This window comes from Ostrinia furnacalis, unplaced genomic scaffold, assembly GCF_004193835.3.
Source record: "Ostrinia furnacalis isolate ACB-3 unplaced genomic scaffold, ASM419383v2 OfSCF0260, whole genome shotgun sequence".
Lineage (NCBI taxonomy): Eukaryota > Metazoa > Arthropoda > Insecta > Lepidoptera > Crambidae > Ostrinia > Ostrinia furnacalis.
This window is the reverse complement of record NW_021130499.1, coordinates 93,596-110,348: the sequence shown is the minus strand read 5'-3', so window position 1 is coordinate 110,348 and position 16,753 is coordinate 93,596. Positions and strand designations below refer to the sequence as shown.

Here is a 16,753-nt window from a genome sequence, read left to right as displayed (position 1 = left end):
TTCCGACGCTCGCTAATGTTTGGCCGCGGAAGATTTTTGCTCTCACTGGCTAAATGAACGCACTCTTTGATGGTTTGCGAGGCGAAAAGTGGTACGGGGAGGTCCCTTTCTATTATACGTACTATAATTTTAGGCTAAGTTGCTTGTAATATAGTGTACTTAAAATCGCGGCACCTATCCCACTGGGGCATGTATCCTGGAATTACCCTAATGTTAATTGTGACTGACTAGAATTAACTCATTAGTGTAATACCTACTGACCAATATTGGTTAGCCATATGTTAGCGGTCATGAGCGTGTATGTGTAATTGTGTATGTTATTAGTGGCATATTCTTATCTGTCGACGTTCGAAACTGGCATTCAGACACGTTTTCGCCATGAATCTAGGCTGGGTTGCACCATCTTATTTTAACTTTGACAAACGTCAAAAATCTGTCAAACTTCATACAAAAACACCGGTTATCGTTGAAGTTACGGTCAAAGTTAGGTGGTGCAACTCAGCCTTAGGGTTTAACTTTAACATATCATCATCGTCAGGTCATATAGTCTCCAGTGCAGGAGGACAGCCCTCTCTTATTTACTAAAGACTAATGAAGGATTTGGCCTTCACTCCCCACGCTGGCCAGACGGGCTGAAGAGCCAACATTTACCCAACTTTGGGACACCCTTTACCTTCAAACAAAATCAGTTACAGTTCGCAATCAGTATTTTATTCACGAAGTTTATATCTGTTCGCAATTTGCATTTGCCCGAGTTTTTATGAAGACCCTTAGGAAGGGTTAGGGATTATTCCCATGGAGCCGTTTCTTTTGTAGCAAAGGACAGGAATGTTAAGTTTGTGGATTGCCCTTTGATACATAATATCGACAGTTTTTTTGTCTCAATGATTTTGTGTAAAGGGTCAAGGCGTAAGTAAAATTTCACGCCGAATATTTAGGATCATGAACAGTTCGCAAAATATTGACCATAGAATACATCTAGACCATTAGAAATAGGATGTTCATACACACAAATAAGTATCATGTGAGAATAGAACCTGCGACCTCAGGTATAGAAGTCGGTACCCCAATCACTAGGCTAGTGTTTTAGAATTCTAATCACACTAATTTCCCCCTGAAGGATTCGAACCTCCGTCTGATGAGGTGGCTTTGTAATGTTACCCTTTTTCAGCAAGCATATCTAGCATGCTTAGTTTATCTCAATAAACCTCACTTCTTCAAACAACGTTAAACTAAACTAAATGTAAGTCACTAGTTCACTACACAATGAGGTACATTTTCCATTCACCAATAAAGGTCCAAATAGTTAAATAAAAATTATTCACTGTCTACTAGACTCACAAAGTAATAAGTACGTATTTCCATAAATTGTTTTTTTGTGTAAGTACATACAAATAGCTGATGCAAACGAAACAAACGATTCTCTTTTTTCCTAATTGGCCACTCAAAAGCGTATCGCAGTGAGTGTTTTATACGAGTTTTTGTAATACTTTGTAATGCCCCTTGTAAAAAACAAAACAGAAAACAAGCAATTAGGTACTTGATATTCTACAATCCATAAAGAAGCAAAAGTATTGTTTATTTGGAAGAGCAAATAATAATGGCTTAATATTATTCCCAGAAAAGCTAGTCGACGTTGGGAAACTTGACGATTTTATAATTTGACTGAAATATCTGCAGATTACATTTACAGTTATGTAAATGGTAGGTATATCAAGCCGATACTAGCCTAATGTTAACATAAAATATTATGTAGGTACTTAATAAATAAGGTAATAAATAGGTAGGTAATTAATAAATAACATGGGTGCTCAATACTTTTGGCCAAGGCTGTATATGAATAGTACCTACCTACTTATGATGAATTTGATATTCATCTATAAGTATACTTTGACATAGTTATGTACGAGTAGCATAGGAATTTGTGTTGTACTTTGTTATATCAATTTTGTTAAAATACCTGTGAAATAATCTTATTACGTCATCTACCTGTTGACGTGTTGAATGTAGGTTACTTTGACTAAAGGGATAGTTCAAACTCGGTTCAGGGTATGTCAATAAGTATTCAGACTGCTACGTCAATCGTCAAAAATCGATGGTATTTGATAGTTTCTACTAAATTTAGTCCTTCATAAAAAGACATTATCATTATTACATAAAGAAAAGTCGGTATCGTAAGTTCATCGAATAAATCGTAAAACAATAAAAAGCAAAACCTTTTCGGTTGTAGAATTTACAAAATTAAAATTTTAATCAACTTTTCCAATATAATCAAACAAATAATCCCTCTGTTCTAAATTTCGCTAAATCACACTTTACGTAACAATTCGATTAAAATGTTTGAATTCAATTAAATTTTGTTTGAGCCATCAAAACCAGGTGATAGAAAATGTAAAGAGTTCAATATTAATCGGAAACGTAATGGATTGTTGCCAACAAATTATCCCGTTCAAAGTGAGGATGCCCAATAGATCCCTATAATGGTTTCCTCAGGGTAAATTGGGTTGGAATCCAGTTTGCCACCTCTGGGAAGTAGTAATGTGCTGAAGCGATTTTTTTCTCAATCGATTAGTTATCGATTTGGTAAATCATATTTTATATGCGAAAGGCATGTATACAACTGTAAGATGATATTAATCTAAACACCATCATGTCCATATCTACCTAATTAATCACAATAATGATGGGAAGATCAGCAGGTATATTAAATGCCGCCACATCAAAATAATTAGTACTCCACTGGTATTTCATAATTCAGTCAGAACCATCGTTGCTCTGAACAAAAAAGGATTAATCGCTTATATATCGTTTTATTCAATCGAGAAGTTCATTGATATCGATTCAGTTAAATAGGAACACCACTATCAACTCTGCTTTTTTCTGATCTACATTTTTACTATATTTTATTCACAAGTGCCATTCGAAAAGCATTATGCAAAGATAGTCTAGCACAATTGAATCGAGAAGTAACTCCGATTCACCCCGTGTCAGGTAACTAAGCACATCATTACTCCGCGTCGGGGCGAAAATATTTGCACACCGTTTTAAGGCAATTTTTCATGGGAAAGGGTGAAATTGGTTTTGCCGCGGATTTTATGGGATCGCTTCCATTAGATACCCTGATCGCTCCATTTCTGCAGGTGATATATTAATTTAAGTGGGCATTGAAACATACTTATAATAATTTATGGTGGATCGGTTCGCAACCCAATTGTAATTCGGGAATGTAGGTGCAGTTACGGGCACATTAAGCTATTCATTTTGGTGGCAATCTGGCCTATATTACAACAGCTTGCGGTGCCATTTATGTTTAACTTGACGTGCTCTCATCCAGTTCTGGATTTATATTTTTTATGCGGCCACTTCATTTCCGTACGTCTCTAAAAACAATTTTCCATTTTGACTTTCCTCCTCTGAAATCTGCCGCCCCTAGGACGCTGCCACCTCTACGCCGTAGCCTATACGGCCTATTGACAAAACCAGGACTGTCTTCATCCCTAATCTTATTTTTCTGCCTTAGTTATAATGGCTGCTATTTATAAGAGACGTAATATTTATTACTACTCCGAAGAATCTGGTTCTTATCTTAATAGGTACATTGTCATACCTTCCTACGTACAAACAGACAATAGTAAGTAATTTATCTGGAATACGCCAGGGCTCAGATATAAGAACATTATGAAAAGATTTAGTGTCGTATTAAATGAGAAATAATGACACTATTTTATCTTTAATTTAGCTCTTACGTAAATTGAAAACTATTAAGTACCTTAGGCATATTTAACTTAAGTTAAAGGCTATAGAGTCAGAAATTTATTAATCGCAATTTCGGTTACCATCAAAATCTATAGTCAGCATCACCTACCAATAACCTACAAACCCCAATGAATTTGAAACTCTATATCTTAAGACTAAAGTACCCTAATGCCTTGGCCCTTTCGAATGTAACAGATGCGCGATGAAGGAAAGGGAACTCAATAATAAAGGTGCATGGTGTACCAATCTAATTAATTCTAACGGTCCACAGACGCTAATGGAAACCATTTTGTCATTCTCACGGTTTCTATAGGCTATTGGTTTGGTTTATCTGATGATCCTTTTCAATCATAATCGTATAAATTTGTCTTATTTCGAGGTTGTCGGTTGATGAATGATAAAATTGATGTTCATCAACACAACTCCAGCTGTTACACCTTCCTTATTTTAACCGTGCCTACTTGACTCAAAAACTGACTTGAAAAAAACCATGTGATACCGTCACATGGTTTTTTTTCTTGGCTTTATAGGGTTAAGCAAAGTCGGACCGACCATCTAAAGAAGGTTACTAAATAATTATCCTCAAGTAGGAGACTGAATTAAAACCCCCTTTTTAATCGTGCTTTGTGGTAGGTACTTTTTGGGTAAGGACGTCCAGCAGTGGACTTTCCTGCCACACTTAGGCCCGATTTCCACCAAGACGGGGCGGAACGCAACGGAAAAGTGTTTTGAGTACCCAATCAGATTCCATTATTCAGGAAACCGTCATTGGTGAAAATGTCATTTTTTATTCAAAACACTTCTTGGTGGAAACCGTTAACCGAGCCTTAGGCTGAAACAATGATGATGAGGTGGTAAATGACACAATATGCCCGTTTATTTGACATGTCTGACCAGAGTTGTGAACTCATGTGTTACAACCCACGTGATATAAAAAGACTTTGATATTGCTATATTTATAAACCTTTATTGTTATTACATGCAAGTATATTGAACTTGTAATCAATTAACACGTCCATACAGGCAACCAATCATTAATGTACCAGTTGTTGTGTTATAATCGTCGTTTTATTAATGTTTCTGATAGCGTTTTGCTGTTCGCTTTATGAATTTTATTTTAAAAACATTCGTCACTCTTGATTGGGAGCGCGTATTGCATGCTATAGGTCAGTGCGTATCTACAAATGGTGTTTGATTGATTGATTAAAATCGTTTGAAATGTGATAGTACAGTTGACAGCACGTCAGACTATGCATTTTAATTGAATTCATATTGAAAATGGATTGAAACATCGTAGTTAATATAGTGATGTGACGTTGTCCATACCAAAATTAAACAAAACAAAGGCTCTTGCTGCTTTTCTTCTTTTTTTAAATCCACAACGAATAAGCTCTTAGCCTGTATCTCACCTGATATTATAATAATATGATGCAGATGATGCTGTTAAAAAGTAAAATCACTAGAAGTTGTGCATCCTCTCAATAAGAGTAATAATTATTTTGATGTTTATAAAGTGCTTTAATCAATATCAAATAAAACTTCCAAATGCCGCGTAATCTAATTATTTTAGTCATGCAAGCACTAACGAACGTCACTTGAGCAAACACTCTAATAGACTTACATGGTATTTGTTTTAACTCACTAATTGAGTGATGGGTGAAGGGCCAGCAAAGCAGTTTACAAGTAAGTGCCATTGAACCATCAATTTAGGCAGTTTCGCACCAAATTGAATATACAGCAGGTAAGAACAGGAATGTTGGTAAAGTATAAGTTATATATATTCTGTGGTATAAGTAAAATAAAAAACTAGTAATCATATAAAAATAGCAACGAGCCGGAAGACGTTGTGTCTTGTGGAAAACCTTGGGAGGCCTTTGTTCAGCAGTGGACGTCTTTCGGCTGAAACGAACGAATATAAAAATAGTGAGTCGTCAGCTTTGTATTCTCGTAGTATCAAAATTGTTTATTCATAGTTTTTAATCCTAAATTATTATCTTTAAGCTGAAAACGTTTAGCACAACTGAATTACTCAACACAGTGTCTTTTTTTTTTAATAGCGCATATTTTCAATTGCTAACTTTTAATTTTAATGTTCAGCCAACCAACGCGTGCAGCCTGCGTGCGCGGTGGCGATGGCGATCCTACTGATTTGTACTGATCGCCATTCTCATCCCTTGAAGCAGTTTTAATCACTTGATTAAGTAAGCACTCTTAATCATTAACTAAACAAGCTCCCAAGTGGCTCATAATCAAATTAGTTCGGTCACGTAAGCATTGCACGTTTATATGTATCACTCTACCACATACGACTAAACATGATATTTGTTTTAACCGCCTAATTGAATTTGAAGGGTCGGCAAATTAGTTAAAGTCGAGCTAATCACTACATATTACTATAATACATACTAATATTATAAAACAAAGTCGCTTCCCTGACTGTCTGTCACTGTGTATGCTTAGATCTTTAAAACTACGCAATGGATTTTGATGCGGTTTTTTAAATAGAGTGATTCAAGAAGGAGGGACGCTGGTGTTGTATAAAACCGACTAACGAATAATCGATTTCAATTATAGTTTCATATCGATAGTTGCGAGGAAAATGGCCAATTTGAAACCATTAGTAAATTCCTTGCACACTCGACAGAAATTATTATCTTACTTAACGAGCTGGTTTGGTTTAGTCACAATTTCGTAAATTATTGCTCTAAAATTAACGTTAACAAAAAACTAGAACAACTGCATGTTCTTGATACTATGTGAGAAAATTCATTTCAAAAAGTAGATGGCACTCATTACTCTACTAATAATAATCATTACTCTACTCATAGTAAGAGAGTAATCAGTATAAAATACCGTGCTTAATTAATTACATTTTCCAATACCAAAACGACAGCCATGAATTTCACCTTTTAATATCCTATGTCTGTAGTCCCCAGACTTTTATTAAAGAAGGGTATCAAATCCGTTTTGCTCTCCAAAACGACGGGGATTTTCATTAGCGCCAACTTCCAAAGCCTGGTCAGCCGGAGGGCCCTTTGATCGCACTATTGGTATGCGCCAAAGGACGTGCTTTTGAAATGCATTTGGAACCTCCACTGGTGTGTTAATAAAGCTGACTTCAAATATGGAAGGGGATGAAACTTTTCTTGTGAAAAGTTCCTTTGAAAAACTAGTGACTTCGTCTGCGTTAAGTTCAAAAACTTTTGTTCACATCCGTTTTCCTTCTCGTTCTATTTATATTAGCCATGCCGTATTTTTGAGTAAAATAAATACCTTAGGACTTAGCATTATTTTCCAGTCAACCTTTCTTTCAACAAAATCAACAAATTTCTTTTCTGCTCAACCCAAAGGTAAACTGGTCGAGAATGCTTTAGTGCATTAAGTTCGCCTTATGTTCAAATTTATTTTGGCATAAAATTTAACCTTTAACTGGTGACCTGAAGTCAACAGTGCGTATTTGGTGAGGTGACGTTTAAGAGACGTCAAAGAAAAACTAATGTACAAAAAAATTGGCTAACGTAAAATAAGTTTGAGGCCAAGAATTTGGTAACTTATATAGTTGTCCAAATAATATAAAAACATGGTTTAAAAAAACATTAGTTTTTGGTACAAAATCAGTGTTTATTTGAGCAATGTACTTTTCATTAAAAAAAAAGTTAGACACCTAAAATGGGCATACTAGCCCCCAGAAATACACTTTGGGACCTGCCTAATCATCATTTTTTGATAGTTTAGATACTAATCAACAAAACTCAGCAGGTAAAGCTATCCTAAGATAAGAAATTAAAAAAACTACAATCATCAAACATCACTTACCAGAAACGTTCACGTCTACAGACATCACAATTTTGCTTGCAGCAATTTAGGCACATAGGTTTATCATAATAAGTTCTAGTGAACCTAGTACATTTTATTTCATGGCTAAGACAAATGGCACATGTTCTTTTAACCCCAGGATGGTTTTGGGACGAGGCAGAAGTCGGCCTAGGTGGTAATTCATCAACACCAACTGAACGCAGCTCGCGGGGTAGGGTAGTCATTATAAGCCACGAGTTTCAATTGAGGCATAACTAAAGAGCTATCCAATGATAATAAGAAGCTGCCCCTAGTTACCTTGTTAGTATTGTCGCAATCACTGTTTAAGACGTAAGAATTTATTCCTGAAAAATATCGACTGAGCTAAGCTATAAAATATGATTATACATAGGCCAATAAGGATGTTGAATAGTTGAAACACTTTGTTCCATCTCATCTATCAACCCCTCCTATTTCGTCAGGAACTCAGGACACTGTTATTCAATGGTGGAGGTGTTGATTTCATCTCCAGATTGCTCAGATTTGGTAACATGCAGACTTTCTAAAACGAAGTCAGGATCGCCTATATCGTCGTCAAAACTACTACACTCGTCGTCGTTCTCTGTTAGAAGCTCTTGTATTATACCTCGCTGACTAAGAACCCTTCTTCTTTTGGCAGACCTCTTTTGTTTATCGTGAGACCTTCTTTAAAAGATAATAACAATACATAACCACCGCTGTGACGTCCCTCAAACACTATGAAGTTATGTAAACTAACTGTGAGGTGACGAACAACAGACACATAGGTAAAATACACATTAGCACTGACCTGACGTCTGTGAGACGGCGAAAGCTCCACACAGGCAACACAGGAGACCCGGAGCTCGTGCGCCCCCTACTGAGCGAAAGTGTATGGCAAACGCGGAAGGTACCAAAACGCACGGGGAGAAGCGACAAAAAGGCGGGGAGATAAATCAAATAAACGAAACGCGGTGTCTGAGAGACGGGCAGGTCACCAGTTAAAGGTTAAATAAATAAATAAATCATTAAACCTTCGGCCAAATAGTAACCGTGTGTCAGAGTAGACTAACGCCCGTTATTCTCAAACAATACTTGCTTGAGTAAATCGAACGCACAACGTTTAATAGAGCTCTGTGAGTGATTGGTCACACCTCATAGTAATGTTTGTGAATACGGGTGTAAATCTGCTGATGGTGGTATTATGCAGCCACATTTCTATCTTTCTTACTAATATTATAAATGCGAAAGTTTGGATGTCTGTATGTCTGAATGTTTGTTACGCTTTCACGCAAAAACTACTGAACAGATTTTGTTGAAACTTTCCAGCATTATTGTTTGTAACCCAGATTAACCGTTCTGTGACACTAATTTCACGCGGGTGAAGACGCGGGAAAAAGCTAGTCTAACTATACTAGCTAACCATAGCAAGTACATCCAATCTTTCATAGCACAACTTGCATGCATTAGGCAGATTGCCACAGATAGGCTGAAGTGCCTCTATTAGCAGATTGATGCCTGCCGATGACCCAGCTTTGTTTACTGTGGCTGATTGTTTGATTCTGGGATCCATATTGACTTCTATTGCTATATGTATAAGGTCTATGTATAAAGCTACTGGAGATTCTACTAAGGGTAGTCAGTTTTGACTTCCATCACACGCATAAGGTATACCTACAATCTCTTCTGTTCCTACAGCCGATTTTGAATTCTAATACCATATACTAAGGGATATTTTAGCTAGCGCTGAAACTGCGACAATGTTTGGTTAACCTGCGAGAAAGTTTTGTTATTGCCCTGTTCGGCCTGTTTATGTTCACTCAAGTTTATGTTGACTGAAGGAAATAATCGGATAAGGAGCTTGAAAGTGGATATCAATTTCTGAAAAAAAAAGCAACTTAAAAGACCATAACTCTGTATCTAAGTTTTCCAGACTCAAAAAGAATACCAATAATAATGTCACAAAATTAACTAAGAATTCTGCCATTCGAAAAATATCATATCAAATACCGGGGAATATGTAGTGCACTAAATAACGTATTATCTATACTCAATATTATACTCAAATGCGAAAGTAACTCTGTCTGTCTGTCTGTCTTGCTTTCACGCCTAAACCACTAAACCGATTTTGATGAAATTTGGCATAGAGATAGTTTGAGTCCCGGGAAGTAACATAGGATAGTTTTTATCCCGGTTTTTGAAACAGGGACGCGCGCGATTAAGTTTTTCAAATTTTAAAATTCCACGCGGGCGAAGCCGCGGGCGAAAAGCTAGTAAATAATACAGTAGGTAAACCCTCTTGATAGTAACACGAACTTTTGATTATACTCGGCGCAAATACTCGTGCCAGGCGGTGTAATAATAAAACAGTGTATATCACGGTTTCTCTCGCACTAACACTGGTCATTTTTGACGTCACTCAGAGACAGGCATAGCGTTGTTTATAATCATCATCATCATCATTATCATCATCATCTCAGCCATAGGACGTCCACTTCTGAACATAGGCCTCCCCCAATGCTTTCCATGCTGCCCGGTTGGTAGCGACCTGCGTCCAGCGCCTTCCTGCTACCTTTATGATGTCGTCGGTCCACCTTGTGGGTGGACGTCACACGCTGCGTTTTCCACATTCGTTTTCGTTTTCCGCCTACCACGAGTCTTTGCGTCGAGTATAGTCAGTTGCCCCATGAAACAAACATTATAATAAAAAAACATCAAGAATTAATTTTATTATACAACTTGATATTACCACTCTTTTGTAAACGAATTGTGTTATTTAAATCACTTTGTTTTAATATCTCTAGGAAACATTCCATTATTTATTGCAATAAAGTAGTTAGCCGATGTTTAAGCATAGCTATTGTAGCGGGACGAGCGCGGCATAGCGTGCAACGGATTGCAAAACAGGGACACACCTGGGACACTGGACCGCGGCCAAAGTTAAATCCGAAGATAACTAACCGGCTACATATTTATCGTAGACAATTAAGTGTTCTTGCAGAATTTAATGTGGGAAGAATGCTTACAATGCAATTTTAACTGAAAGAGGAAGTATTTCTATAAATACAGGTTGACTTTTAGATCGTTGGCATCCTTTTAAAATAAGACTCTACTCATGATACAGTGTATATTTCCCAAATATCAGACAAATCCGATGAGTTAAAATTTCAATATTTAAAATCTTGCACAGATAGTCCAGTCAATGAATGCCTTAACGACTGTGTAGAGAGAAATCCGTGGAACACAATTTCTGACCTCGGGACTTTATTTAGCCTAGTTAGGTGGTGAACATAGCAAAAGTCCCCGCCCTTAGCCCTTGAGCCGGCGGGGAGAGGGGGGTTTAAAGGTACCACTTTTCGGTTTTTCGCTTAATCCTCGGAAACTATGCGTCCTAGTGACATGACTACTATGAACCAAAAAAAGCTTATTCAATTTGCTACAGGTGAGACCGTCAAGTTTTTCTATATCTTGTATAGTTTTTGCGGCATCTGCTCTAGAAGGTATGTAAAATTGGAAATTTTATTGTTGTCTTACATGTTCCTTTCAGGAGAACATCGACTAAATCAACATTGAGCAAACACTATAGACATGCGGGAGCATGTTAAGCCTAGTTCCATGGAGGGGACTACACCGTGCGTATATTTAGACGAACCAATTAGAGCCACTTTTGACTCCTCATCATTCAAAAACTACTGTGCATTAACTCTTCAAATTTGGCTCATGTATTGAGACTTGCAAGATATACATCAGCTTCAAATTTCGTAAATATACCTCAAACGGTTATTTAGGTATTGACGTTCAAAAATCGATTCAATATCTAAAGAACCGTTTGAGGCATATTTATGAAATTTGAAACAGATGTATATCTTGTAAGTCTCAACACATGAGCCAAATTTGAAGTGTTAATGCACAGTAGTTTTTGAGTGATGAGGAGTCAAAAGTAGCTCAAAGTGATTCGTCTAAATATACACACAGAGTAGTCCCCTCGCTGGAACTAGGCTTAACATGCTCCCGCATGTCTAGAATGATTGCTCAATGTTGATTTAGTCGATTTTCTCCTGATGGGAACATGTAAGATAAAAATAAAATTTCCAATATTACAGACCTTCTAGAGCAGATGGCGCGAAAACTATACAATTTATAGAAAAACTTGTCGATCTCACCTGTAGCAAATTGAATATGCTTTTTTTGGTTCAAAGTAGTCATGTCACTAGGACGCATAGTTTCCGAGGATTAAGCGAAAAACTGAAAAGTGGCACCTTTAAACCCCCCTCTCCCCGCCGGCTCAAGGGCTAAGGGCGGGGACTTTTGCTATGCTCACCTCCTAACTAGTCTAAATAAAGTCCTGAAGTCAGAAATTGTGTTCTACAGTTTTCCATCTATAATGCTTTATTGACTGGACTAAGATGACAGCACATTAATCTTAATACTGTGGCATCTTACTTCGATGTATAAAGTGTTATTTTGTAACAAAATATTTAGGCTGATGTGCTGTTGACTGTTCAATAGTTTTAAACTCGCTATAATGCAAATGTAGGTAAATAAACATGATAAAAATAATGACAATAATCTCATATTTGAGGAATGTACTATACAGTGTGTCCGGGCTTGTAGTGATCAAACTTTAAGGGCGTAATCTATGGACAATTTTATCGATGAAAATACTTCAAATTTGGGGCTTGACCCATTTCTCGCAAAATTACGAGGATTTAAGTTTTTAATTTTTAGTTTTCACCTCTTCCTTCAAAAACAAGTGAAAGCGTGGGTAGCTTAACATTAATAAGCAAATATTTTATATCATGCGATAGCCAATAAAATTATCTATTAGCAAAAGTAGTAAACAGATACAAGTTTCATACATTTTAAGGGAGTAAGAATCGATTTAATTAGAAAAAAACATGATTTTTTTCACTTCTTTTTCAGTTATTTTTCAACACAAGAAAAACCAGGTCGTTAAGGTATGTTTTATTTGCATTGTATTATTAGTATTTGAGCTATTCTACAAAACGAATGTAAATTTATTAGTCTACGTCTATTAGTTTCGACGTAATTGTTAAACAAAGATACCCCTTCCCAGCGGTTTCCATAGTAATCGGAATAGGTTGTGTGATTCTTTCAGGCAGTGCATTTTCGCATGTCGCGTGCGCTATGGAAACCGCTGGGAAGGGGTATCTTTGTTCAACAATTACGTCGAAACTAATAGACGTAGACTAATAAATTTACATTCGTTTTGTAGAATAGCTCAAATACTAATAATACAATGCAAATAAAACATACCTTAACGACCTGGTTTTTCTTGTGTTGGAAAATAACTGAAAAAGAAGTGAAAAAAGTCATGTTTTTTTCTAATTAAATCCATTCTTACTCCCTTAAAATGTATGAAACTTGTATCTGTTTTCTACTTCTGCTAATAGATAATTTTATTGGCTATCGCATGATATAAAATTTTTGCTTATTAGTGTTAAGCTACCCACGCTTTCACTTGTTTTTGAAGGAAGAGGTGAAAACTAAAAATTAAAAACTTAAATCCTTGTAATTTTGCGAGAAATGGGTCAAGCCCCAAATTTGAAGTATTTTCATCGATAAAATTGTCCATAGATTACGCCCTTAAAGTTTGATCACTACAAGCCCGGACACACTGTATATCATGAGTAGAGTCGTCGATAGATAGATAGTTCTCATCAATATAAAAGTGGTAAAGTTGTAGAGCAACGCTACCTATTTACTTACCGAGACTATTTTATTTAGGGTATATACAGGGTGGAAACAATAAGTGATCTCACTCGATTATTTCTAAACTATACAAGATATCCAAAACTGGTTACTGATCCTGAAAGTGCTTCACGAGCTCTATCCAACGGTACCAATAATAGGTTACAAAATAAACTGGATCTATCTGAAAATTCAATGTTTCCAGTCTCCATACATTTAGTAAAATCACATAATATTAAAAACTATACAAGATATCCAAAAACTGGTTACTGATCCTGAAAGTGCTTCACGAGCTCTATCCAACGGTACCAATAATAAGTTATAAAATAAACTGGATCTATCCGAAAAATCAATGTTTCCAGCTTCCATACATTTACTACTGCTACAGTCATGGCACTCGTGGTACTTACAAACTGTCGAAGTTCACAATTTAACGTTGACAGCTACACACACACATAACATAATATTGTTGTTCCGAATCAAAGAAATTAAATTGGGCATTTGCCACCACTCCCTTAAAAAGGCACTTCATTCTGGTCTTAAAAACTTGATTATTTTTAAAATTTACCTATAAAATTAATATTTTCGGTTGTATTGTAATTGAAAAAAGTATTTCAATTAAGTTGACAAAATAGTGACGTCACTGGCTAGTATTTCAATACAAAATCTATGGGAGTCTCGTTTGACAATTTTAAAAAGTACGTCAATTGATTGGTGGTGGCAAATATCCTATTCTTATTCCCTTATTGTGTCATGAATTCCTTAAAAAACCTACGCTGTATAAGATCGCCTAATACAGATTTTTAATGTCAAAAGAGAATAGCGAAACAACAATACACGAAACTTCTCGTGCATATCCAGTGCGATTAGTTCCGCAGCGCTGCGGTAACCTGCATTGCGTTGGCTTGCATAACTTGCATGTGCACACTGGGTACCACAGGCTCCCGAGTATTTGCAGTCTATGCAAATTGAAACGTCTGTTTGTAATGTCAAAATAACAACGGCTATTATGCCCACGGAAAGCGATGTCGTACTTTAAAACAAAACTTTAAACTAATTTTGAAGGGCCTTACCTGCATTGCTTTGGCTTTCATAATTTACATCTGCACACTGGGTACCACAGGCTCCCGAGTATTTGTAGTCTGTGCAAATTGAAACGTCTGTTTGCAATGTCAAATTAACAGCTATACGAAGGTAGGTTCAAAAAATTTTAATTAATGTTAGTCTAGGTTATCACCGAATCAGCTGGACCAATTTTAACGAAATTTTCAGAGACAAATTACTAATTTTTATAACGAATAACTTAAAGAGAACTTTTATTTCAAAACAAACTGAAGGCGCCAACTACTAAACTCGAATTATACTCTTCCGCGCCACACTCAATGTTAATAAAAATATATAACCACATCCCAAATGAAATTAAAAATATAGATAAAATATCATCATATGAAAAACAATTAAAGAAGTTTCTCACTCTCAAAAGCTATTATTCCATCTCTGAATTTTTTAATGAAAATATTATGTAATGGTCTGTCTTTGTTTATACAATAATAATAATAATGTAATTGTAAAATTTTATAATATTTAATTTTATAATTTTAATGTTTATTTAATTTTATAATTTTAATGTTTATTTAATTTTATAATTTTAATGTTTATTTAATTTTATTTTAGTTTGACAAATAATTCTCTATTTTAATGTTATTTTTAAGTTTTTGCAACGCCTTCACTGGGCGTCACATGTTCAATATTATGTTCTTGTCAACCCTTACCCATGTGACATGCAATAAATAATTTGAATTTGAATATTTTAGGAAAAAAGCACCTAATTAAAAGTACCTACTGAGTTAAATTTATAACGCATTATACAACGTAACTTTCAACGTATTCATGCAGTAAAACCGCAAAATAATTTTATCGGAGTTAATAAATATTGTAACTCACCATGACTTATTGCTGAAGCCAATTGAATAAAATTGCGGATCAAACGTAATAATGTAAAAGTATTACAAAAAGATTCGTAATTAATTAAGAATCTTGATTCACCGAATTTTGTCAGGATTTTACTTAATTGTGGATGAACATTTTTTTTTGCTTTGAAACGCCTACACGTTGATAGTTTTAAAAATATAGAGATGTATTTTACTTCTGGGTTGTTGTTTAAAATTTTTTATTATTTTTGTTTCAGGTAATTACTGCGTACTCAATTTTGAAGATACAACAAATCACGCCCTACTTAAAATCATAAAGTGAGTCACTTTATGATAAGATACAACAAGTAAGTAGTACAAATTACTTCAGTAAGCACATAGAGGCTCGAATCCCTAAGCTGTATCAGATGCTAATGGCAGCTCTTTAGTGAAATCGAACCCGAGACCTCTGACAAAGTAGTCTGGTGGGCGTATCAGCCACCAAATAGTCATGTATTTACTTATTCATTTAGTTGTACTGAGTTAATAATTATTTACATTGACCTTTAAGATGAGGGCACGTGGAAAATAATTAACTTACGCCATGCCCAAAATATCACAGACAATTTAATTCAACTTTTGAATTGTAAACAAACAAGTAACTTTTCCATTTACACAACAAAAATGGAGTTTTGGTTAGCCTCAATACCGTCTAAGTATAATTAATAATAATTTGGTTTTAACTGTATTAAACTTGTCAAACTTTGGTTACGAAGTTGAATTTATGAAGATCATTATAATTGATACTCAAATTTCATTAAGTAGGTCACCTATTTTCACATTAGATGAGTTTTTTCAGTTCTTTATCTAGGAATTTAATAGAGCGCTGATAGAACTAAAATTATTAAAAGAAAAAGAAGAGAGAGAGGTGAGGGAACGACCGTGTATTTTTGTAGAGTTCCTAGTTCCTAGACTTTAATAGTACTGGTTTTATTTAATAGGCTTTATGTCCTTTTACCTCCGGATGAAGATAGTAGTTTTCCGGACACTTAGGGGAGACCGAGGAGAGTTGTAACAGAGGAGAGTTGTGACATTGTTGATTTTTGGAAACCTAGTAACTGTCAGCTCGCAACAGCGCGTATTTGTCAGCTCGAGATTATAACTAAAAACGTGTTACGACACGGTAATAATATCATACAGTATTGTAACTTCATATAAACCGACGAAACGCGAGCTTTCCTTCGAATTTCAAATCTCGGGACGTGGTTGAGATGAAAAAATTAGGGGTGTCGCGAATGTGCCGAACGGACGTCGATGGCCTAATGTCGAAAATGAGTAGGGTGATTGAATTTGACTGACAGTCATTTACGGTCAAATTTGACAAAAACTAGTCATTAACTGTCAGAAATGGTCATTTTCAGTCAGTTTGATTTGAAATGAAAATTGTATATTGTATAAAACAAGCTTTTGCCAACGATTTCACCCGCCTGAAATTAAAGTAACAGGTCTTAATGACCTCATTATGATTAGTAGATTCAAAATTATTTTAGTATATTTTTTAA

The 16,753-nt window shown here is 35.6% G+C and overlaps 1 protein-coding gene across 2 annotated transcripts in view; it reads left to right on the top strand.

Moving 5' to 3' along the window:
* LOC114357937 (beta-1,4-N-acetylgalactosaminyltransferase bre-4-like) overlaps positions 1–16,753 on the top strand; it is a 92,626-nt gene that overhangs the window by 22,439 nt on the left and 53,434 nt on the right. Inside the window, exon 1 of one of the 2 annotated variants that reach the window (XM_028311753.1) lies at positions 15,541–15,559. The exons of the other annotated variant lie outside the window; for it this stretch is intronic. The gene's annotated coding sequence lies outside the window, so the exon portion shown is untranslated. Of the gene's footprint in view, positions 1–15,540; positions 15,560–16,753 lie in introns of those variants that run through there. 2 annotated transcript variants of the gene reach the window in all.